At 33.4% G+C, this 9,825-nt stretch overlaps 1 long non-coding RNA gene across 1 annotated transcript; it reads left to right on the forward strand.

The window, feature by feature from the left end:
- Nucleotides 1–6,943: 6,943 nt before the first annotated feature.
- LOC143064104 (uncharacterized) lies at nucleotides 6,944–8,986 on the forward strand. Its single transcript, XR_012975183.1, has 3 exons — nucleotides 6,944–7,044; nucleotides 7,878–7,995; nucleotides 8,513–8,986. It is a non-coding gene; the product is annotated as an uncharacterized LOC143064104 (long non-coding RNA).
- Nucleotides 8,987–9,825: the final 839 nt, after the last annotated feature.

Consider the following 9,825-nt stretch of genomic DNA (forward strand, 5'->3'; position numbering starts at 1 on the left):
GTTCGTTTGTCCGTCTGTCTTGCTTCAGCTTGAAGTTGAAGTCCAATCAATTTGAAACTTTAATAGTACACATGTTCCCTGTGATATTATCTTTCTAATTTTAATGCCAAGTTAGAGTTTAGAGTTTCATAGTTCACTAAACATAGAAAATGATTGCATGTGTGGGGCATCTATGTACTATGGACACATTCTAGTTCTTCTCCCAGTCTGCTATACAGTTTATAAAAACCAGTATATATTCATGCTTACTCATGTAAGATATGCATATAGATATATGTATCTGATATCTTATTATTGTGATACTCATTCATTGCATTATTCACATAATAAAATCTTAGCAACAATTGTTAATTTAGAGTAAAGTATTATCTTTTAAAAAAATTTTCTGTTGTGGTATAAGAACAATTTAGAGAATTTTCAAAGTTAAAGGTATATCTTGTAATAGAAAAACAAAGGATATAGAAGAGTATCCATCCATGACACAAAATCAGTACCTGCACAACCAAATAAACACACAAAAAGCAAATTAACAGCGCTTTTATTGATCATCTCAAAGTCCCAGGCAGGCCAGTTTCCTTTTTTTTTAGCATTACATTATTGCACATTGCAAAAATTCTTTTTATTTGGTTAAATTTTTTTTACCATGTTTCATTCAATATACTACCAAGAATTTTATCACATGTTGTTTGTACATTTTAACCCTCTTGTAAATCAGTACTGAACAGCTACATGATAAAATTGTCATGGTCTACTTTTGGTAAAATCAGTTCTATAATTGTCCCATCCGGTAGGAAAATTCATGGCCAGGGGTAGGGTTATGGGAAATTTATGTATTTTATATCAACAGAAATGTCTGGTCAGAATAAGGACTTTAAATCAAATACTTCATGTCAAATCTTGTGGCACACTTTCTACAGAATTAAAACTGTTTCATTTACAGATGGAGTTATACTCTATGAAGGGAATGCATTTGTACAATATTGGATCTGTTGCATGCTGTGCAATGTTCCTGTCTCTGTCAAACATACCATTTTTCCCAGTGGCAATTTAAATTTCAGGTTGACACATTCTGTTTATTTAGAACAATAGAACTTGGAACAAGCATGGTGTGAAGTTGAAGTTTTAGGGAGAAATTGTATTAGCCTTTTGATCATGTGATCAACTGGTTTAGTTTTTGAACCAAATTGTTTTCCACACACCATATTTGAAGAAGATTGTTCCTGCATGTATTTCTAGAAGATGTAAACCTATCAGGATTTAAGTTTTGTGTATACATAGTATCATAATCTAGATGTAGGTAATTTTAATGAGAAAATCAAAGTGTTGAAACTATGAGACATTGCATCATAAAGACATCGACATTATAGATAGAAACATGTTTTAGGTGGCTCAGCTGTCTTCCTCTATCTTGGATTTTGAAAAAGCAGAATGCAATCGTATAGATATTTAATGAAATTTGCAAATTTTTGAAATAGTAATGTAAGACATGTAAGACTGTTTGTGTTATTAGAGGAGATTGTAGGTTTTATCATATTTATGGCTGTATTTTACAAAAAAAATGTTTTTTATTTGTTTGATTTACTTTTTTCTCTAATTCTACATAAGGGGAGGTAACACAGATAAAGTAATTTTAATAATACAATATGTTGTGAATTTACCTATTATATAATGTAGGAAGAAAATGAGTCCCGTGACCCCATTTTTATTTTTATTTTTTTAAGACCCTGTCCCAGTACCTTAACTTGATATTCGGTGCAAAAAGATCAATACACTCATACACGCTTACCAAGACAAATGCATATGTTGCAATGGTCAGATCCAACCTAAACTACTGCGCAACAGTATGGAATTCATACCAAAAAGAGCAAGTAAAAAAGGTTGAAATGGTCCAGCGTCGAGAAGCCTGTTATGCCACCAACCGCTATAGGAACACCAGTAGTGTGGGCAGCATGTTAGAAGAACTAGACTGGGAATCATTGGAAAACAGAAAAGTTAATAAGCTTTCATTACTCTACAAAGTGGTTAATGTTCTTGTGGACATAACATGCGACATGTACTTAACACCAATGTCATCGAGATCAAGATCGTCACATACCAAGAAATTCCGGCAATATTCAACCAAGACTAACGGCTACAAATACAGTTTTTTTCACAAGAACAGTTACAGTTTGGAACTCACTACCAGCAACTATAGCTGAGGCTTCCTCCTTGGTATCTTTCAAGAGGGAGCTTTCAACACTTTCTATCTAATCTGTGCAGTCCCCCATTTGCCAAGTAAGTCAAATGATGGACTGGAGCTGTGCCGGCGGGGATCATTTCCCTAGTACCGCCACGGAAGCCGGATTGGTTCAGGCCAGATGAACGAAAAGCAAATGGGCACTCCCTTTTTTATACATTGCTTAATCATTATTTTTATTAGTTTTTTCTGTCATACTTTATACTCGCTTAATTGTATATTCTTTGGTTATCTTACAAAATTACTCTTTTTCTTGCGCCCACCGGAAGCGTTGAGTATTGGTCAAATTTAACAGATCAACGCAAAATTTAGATGTAGATGTAGATGCATAGGGGAAGGGTTGAGACCTCACAAAACATGTTTAATCTCGCCGTAATTTTGCGCATGTCCGAAGTCAGGAGCTTGGTCTTGTATGTTTTATAATTTTAGTTCATTTATATGATTTGGAGTTTAGTGTGGCGTACATTTTCACTGAACTAGTACACAATTTTATTTAGGGGCCAGCTGAGGACCACCTCCGTGTGCGCCGGAATTTTCTCGCTGCCTTGAAGACCCATTGGTGGCCTTCAGCTGTTGTCTGCTCTTTGGTCTGGTTGTTATCTCTTTGACATATTCCCTATTTCCATTCTCAATTTTATTTACTATTCCAAAGCTTTCAGAAATGAAGAGCAAACTTCTATGGTTCTATATTTGCAACATTTGTATGATCATTGTACATATATCAAGAACTGTTAAGAAGCCAGCTCTTTGTAAGTTTACTTCTTATTGTTTATAATTTCTTGTAAACTTAAAAGAAGAATTCAATATATATCACATCTGTAATGATTCTGCTCCATTGTGTATTGCATTGAATTTGTGTTTGTTCCAATCAGCAAACCCAGTTGGATCGATCCGTTATATATACTTCTTATTATAGGAAACTGCTTATAAAGTCGATTTCTGGTTAAGGACCCCAAGTATTCCTCTTGACCAGTCCTCCATATATAGTGAACTTATGGAGACATCCGTGCTTTTTAATAACCGAAATAGATGTGTACATATTTCCAAAATTTATCATGTCAATTTAAAAGCACTAATAGACGTGAATTCAGTTTTTCTGTTTGGTAGTTTATTCCATGTTTGTGCTTTCCTTACATAGAAAAGTGTCTTCGGATGTTCGATTGAAACATCTGATCGAGCACCTTGTTGCGGTGTTGTTCTACTACTATATATATAACTCTTTGTTGTGAAAAATTCTCAGTGCGAATCAAAGTTTCACTTGAAGAAGGAGACTGTGTTCCTGTCATGACTTCGTTTATCAGATTAAAAAAAAAGTCAACCATATCTCCCTTGTAGTACTATTGATTCGTAAAAAAAGTATTAAAAAAAAACGAACCGGCAACTAAGATAAATCAAAACAGTCGTTTAAACCTGACAAAATCAGAAACTCGCCTATATAAACCAACTGAACAAATGGAAACCAGCTATCATATTCCTGACTGATTTGATGTAGACATTTAACGGTTGAAGAAAATGGTAGGGTAAACCAGGTTTTATAGCCCTATGATATTAATTTTGAGACCACTAGCATGACTAGGGCTACTGGCAATTATTCAATTATACCATTCTTTTTTCTTGTAGGTATAAACGTGATAAATAAGAATCAGATAGGATATATCATTGGTTTAAACTCTAAAACTACCGCATTATTACCAGACAATAAACATTGGACAGCTATATATGCATTAACATACAAACATATGTGACCCATATGTCAGTCCTTATAATTTATACAAACATTGTCCTCAATTATTTAAAAAAAAAACATTGATTAATCTCTGCTGATAAAGTAGTACCACACAGTTATTTGTTACTCAATAAAGTATTTCTGGAATTCAACATGTCATTTATGAATTTAATTTTAGTTTAATAAATGTGATCAATTTCTGAATGCAATAATATGATTTGTTTTCAACAGATTTTTCCAATCTACTATGATCTACTATAGATAACTTTTTAGACAACTTGAAACGGCTATACTTCAATATTTAGATGGACCAAAAATGCATCTCCGCCGCTAGACAAGGGTTACGATCCACTCCCCTCGCTCCTCGAGCATTAACTCTTGACTAGCGCAGATGTTAAAAATGCATTACTGGTGAAATTTTAGAATTTCCAATTATTACTTCAACTGGGGGAGAGAAGAGAAGCAAAATGTCTAGTTACGACTGTCTATATTCAGGTCTGTTTGTTTCGACGCAACATTGATTTTATTTTACGTAGGTGGGTCATTATAAAAAAAAGTGCAAATTTCGACGAGGTAACATTTTGAAAAATGATGTCATTGTTTAAAACATTTAAATGTGTTCCGCTATTCTATAGTATGGTAGCAACGATATTCAGAAATATGCAATGGGAAAAATGAAAGAGTTCCTTCAATTTTAACAATTTTAGGTCATGCTTTGATAGAATTGTGTCAATGGTGTTACCAATTTAAAGCATACATTTAGCCGCTACTAAATATTATTGTTTAACATCAAACAACTGTTCCAATTTGTTGTTTAGGTTAAAATTACGACTTATTGACATTATTCATATAGCTGTGCATTCTATTCAAAAATAATTTCAGAATACATTGTAAAAAAGTTGACTGTCCTAATCATGGCCGTTGTAAACTACTAAAATATGCACTTAAAATGAATATATGTGAATTGTGTAAGATTAAATGATAATGATAATAATATACCTAATCCTTCGTACACGACCTAAAAACACTTATATTTATGAATGAAAATAAAAGAAAATGTCGCATTTTTATATAGTAACACCACTGACCCTTCAGTAACTCCAATGACACAAAAGTATCACCATTGACATCACATTTCAAATTTTACCTGTATTAAGTTCTGAACACAGAGCCAAGAACACCGAGCAAAAGAAAAAGATAATAAAATAATTCTTAGGCTAAAATATCTCAAATTATATAACATAACATTAATAACTAAAAATATCAATATTGTTACTAAATAGTGTCATAAGCTAGAGGGGGTCTCATCCCGATTTCCCGGTTTTAATATCAGAAAATCCCGAAATCCCGGACATATTTTGTTAAAAATCTCGATCCCGATAAATTTGTTCCAAAATTTAAAAGTTTAAAGTTTCAATGCTTACGATTTAAACGTCTCCGATATGATTGATGTATAAAGTCTTTCAGCGTAACCAATCCGAATATGTATTATCAATATTACCGTGACATCAAGCTGCATATAAGCATTTTTGTTCACATAAATCTTCAGTAGCCCGGCAGTCAGAAAATTGGCCAAATTCCAGTTCAAGTCAATATTTTACAAGAATTTGGCTCGATAAGAAACTGGATGCACACGTTTATTGGAAAATAAACGGGGGGTAAGGTTTTGTATATATACAACTCTTTATAAAAAATCAAACGATATTTTCAAGTTGATTGAATGAAGACTTATTTGTACTATAACCATGATAACAGAAAGAGATATTTTTTTTTACATGTACCTATCAAAGGAGTAGGTCCGGTAAGGACCGATTTTGGCCTCAAATTTCAGGTTCATCTGACGAAAGATTTTGACGACTTTTTAAACACTTAAGTGTCTATTTTATTTGATTCTATTAGTTCGTGTGAAAGATTTTAACTGATTTTGTCATTAAAAACGACCGAATCAAGCTCAAATATGAAAAATCCACCAAATATGCCGAAAATGCCACTTTTCAGATGGTTTTTGTCAAAAATGAAAGTGGCCGCATCCGTGTTCATCCTCAACCTTTATATATGTTATGTAATATCATCAAATACAACTAACATTTTAATATTAAGGATGAACACGAATGCGGCCACTTTCGATTTACACGAAAACCGTCTAAAATTTAACTAAAATGTTAGAATTGTGAAGATTTCAGTGATTAAGCATGACTTAATGGTGCTAGTACCCGATATATGTGCATTGTATTGTCAAAAACAGCCCATATTTATGTAGCAGAAGCATTCTACTGTCCAATAAATAACTAAAAGTCAACTTTTAAATAATTTTGTAAAACTGCTATATTTTGGGGCCAAAAAAGGGGTCTTACCGGACCTAGTCCTTTGATCTTTCAGTTTGAAGGAATTTTTTCTCGTGATCCCATTGATGCTGTGTACACTGCAAATATTGCAGACGCCTGACGCGTCTGGACGCGTTCCAATTTTAAACACAATATGTTCAGTTATTAACATTAGTGTTCCACATTGAACGCCAGCGTTAAAGAATATAACACATTGTGTTCAGTCTTTTAACGCACATATTCAAGACAAGTGTTCTAAATTGAACACTAAAAATGTTCTTATATTGTAATGGGGAGTGAAAAAAAAATCATCATTTCAGAGTCAAACAGACGATGAATAAGGGTGATTCGTACTATGGTTTGACGATAAATGTTTTTAGCTGTATCGGCATATAAGCAAATTATAGTTTGGTAAAAAAAAATGAAACATTTTACAAGAGCGTATTTATAAGCGTGCAAATGATTGATTTTTAATATGAATCTTTTTCTAAACGACTTAAGTTCTTATAAGGTATTTTTTTTAACAATGTAAATGCGTAAATGCTCATGAAAACGTGATGAAAACGTTGCTCTTGTAAAAGCGTTCTGGTGTCGAACATGATGCGTTCAAATTTACCATTTTCCCTGAACGCCATGTGTTCCAAACATACCCGCGTACATAACAGCGCGTGACGTATTAATGTACCGGAAGTTTGGTTTTTGATCGTGATTGAAGAAGCTTCACTGAAGAAAATTAACAACAAAACTTGATATAATAGGTATGTTTATCTATATTTATCTACACATGACGAACATAAAAAATATTTTTTTTAGTCATGAAATCAACAAATGTCTTCTTGGACAGGACACACTGAAGTATAAATGGAAGAACATTTTGTTCGAACATAAAACTGCCCCCTCCACTTCCACTTAACTGCAGTGGCGGATCCAGGGAGGGGGGGTTCCGGGGGTGCGCACCCCCCCTTTATTTTTGCCGATCAATGCATTTGTATCGGGACATATGTTTTGCACCCCCCCTTTGCCCTGGGTGCCCTGGGTTAGCACCCCCCCCCCCCCCCTTTCGAAAATTCCTGCATCCGCCCCTGTAACTGTGCTGTCATAATTCGATTAAAAAAGTAGCGGTTCTTTGAGAGATTACATTCAAATTATCATGTTTCAAAAAAAATTAACCTCTGTAAATTTATACGTAAATGTTAAATGATATCGTTGCTATTGTAAATGTGTTCTGGTCTCGAACATGATGCGTTCAAGCTAATCGTTTTCTCCGAACGCCATGTATTCCTAACACAACTCAAACATTGTGTATAGAAAGCATTAAGAAGATCAAACGATCATCTACACTTTTGAGGATGTACATTTTTTAATTAAATAAAACCAATGCATAAGGATTTGTTCACAAATGCAAAAACTGTCATGACATTGCAATGTCAAGACAGAAGTTTGTAAAAAAAGGCATACTGCAACACTAATTTTAAATTTCTCATGTATATGTTATTTATAATAGCTTTGTAATTAGTAATTCATTTAGCAAATGTCCACCCTTGTGCACTGCATTCATGTATTGTAATGTATTCCTATGTTACTTTTATAGGGTACAAACCCAACTATACTGTACTTACGGGTAATTGTTCGTGCATACCTCGAGAATAAAGAGAACATGTTGCAGTTCGAGAGATGACTACTTATCCTGCACCATAAAAGTACTATATGTAAGTTTAAGAATTTTGAATAGGAGTGCATGTCCACTGACTTCTTACAAGTGTTGTTATTGCAGATTTATCAATAAAATGTGCACCATTCACTTGTTTACATTAATCAGAAAGCTATTTGAGCTAAATTTGATGCAATTACATCATCCGTCAATTATCCGTATACAGATCATAAGTGAAAAAATTACTAAATATCTTTCAAAATAAAGGCAAATGGTAATTAGTTTCTTGAAATGTTAGCAGTTAATTTAGTGACAAGTCTAAGTTGACGATAAAGTTTTGCCTAAAAAACATAATAGCACTTGCTGGACACTTTCTATCATTTTTTTAAAAAGATAAAGAACACGAGAGCACATTTGACCACTCAATTACCACTCATTGGCAAATGCATCTTGTCTTATAATGCTGACAAGTATAATGGAATTACAAAAACGAAATAAGATTTTCTAATATTCTTAAGGAATGTCGACATGATGAATAATTTGTTTACTCATACACTTCATATTTCACATTTTAGAACTTACGGTTGATGGATAACAAGGTTAAAGAATAATTATAACCCAAGGAGACGAATCCTCTAAAAATGGAAGCTCAAAATCAGTTGTAAACGACTCAAATCATGTTTAAAAGTGTCCAAGGAAGCAGTGTTACATGAACACCGACTCGACTACTAGCATCATATACACAGGGTATTTTATGTTTGATATTGACTATCTGAGTGCTATGCAGCCAGTGGATTATGGAACATTTTGGTGATAAAAGAGTCAGTGGCATCAGTATTTTGTAAAGAAATTCAGAACAGTTCTTGACTTAGGAAGTTGCAAACGATGAGTTAAACATAAGACACTTGACTTTGTTGTAGCATAATAATTTTAAATATATGACGAACATTTTGTTTATGAGTAAATATTTGGACACATTTTGCAAATTACAAATGTTATATTTCTAACTTGTCTAACTTGTCATTTTAAAGTTGCTTCAATATTTCACATTTTATTTTATTTTTTTTTTTTAAATGTTACCTTTTTTAATCAATTAAAGACGTTTTTAATCAATTAAAATATTTGTTTTACAAGACCACAATAATGTTTCAGAGAATATAACACTTTTTCTGGAACATGTAAAATTGTGTTCCAGTAATATACACTATGTGTTCTGGATATTAACACATATTTCTGGAACACAGTCCGAGCGTTCCAGAAGTGTTACAAGACTTAGAACGCGTAACGGCATACAATTTTGCTCACAAGGACATGTTCCAGATTCAAACACTAGGCGTTCAAGAAGTACACGCTATCCGTTCAAGAATAACACATAGCGTTCGAAAGATGCACACATGATGTTAAAAACTGGAACACGAAAGTTAATATCTAGAACACTGTTACGCGTTCCAGATTCAAACACTAGGTGTTCAAGGAGTACACACTATCCGTTCAAAAATAACACACATAGCGTTCGAAAGATGCACACATAATGTTAAAAACTGGAACACCAATGTTAATATTGAGAACACCGTTACGCGTTCCAGAAGTGTTACAAAAGGGCGTTCAAAAAGTGTTCAGATTCTTAACACTTTTATTTACAGTGTATAAATGGAAAAGTTTATTACTTTTCCTTTGTCATCTTTGTATTGCTGTCATATCTTTGTATTAACATTTCTCCCCATCCTTTCTTCACAGGCCGATTCATTAATTCCCCAATAATTGATAACATATTTTTTAAATTTGTTTAAGTCAGTGTAGCTTTCGCTGTCCTTTAGCACAATGTTTGTTTTTTTCCTTAAGGAAAGGCAAAGAATGTTCGTCTTTGTGGAACAACAAAAGGGTTCTA

This window comes from Mytilus galloprovincialis, chromosome 2, assembly GCF_965363235.1.
Source record: "Mytilus galloprovincialis chromosome 2, xbMytGall1.hap1.1, whole genome shotgun sequence".
NCBI classification, from domain to species: domain Eukaryota; kingdom Metazoa; phylum Mollusca; class Bivalvia; order Mytilida; family Mytilidae; genus Mytilus; species Mytilus galloprovincialis.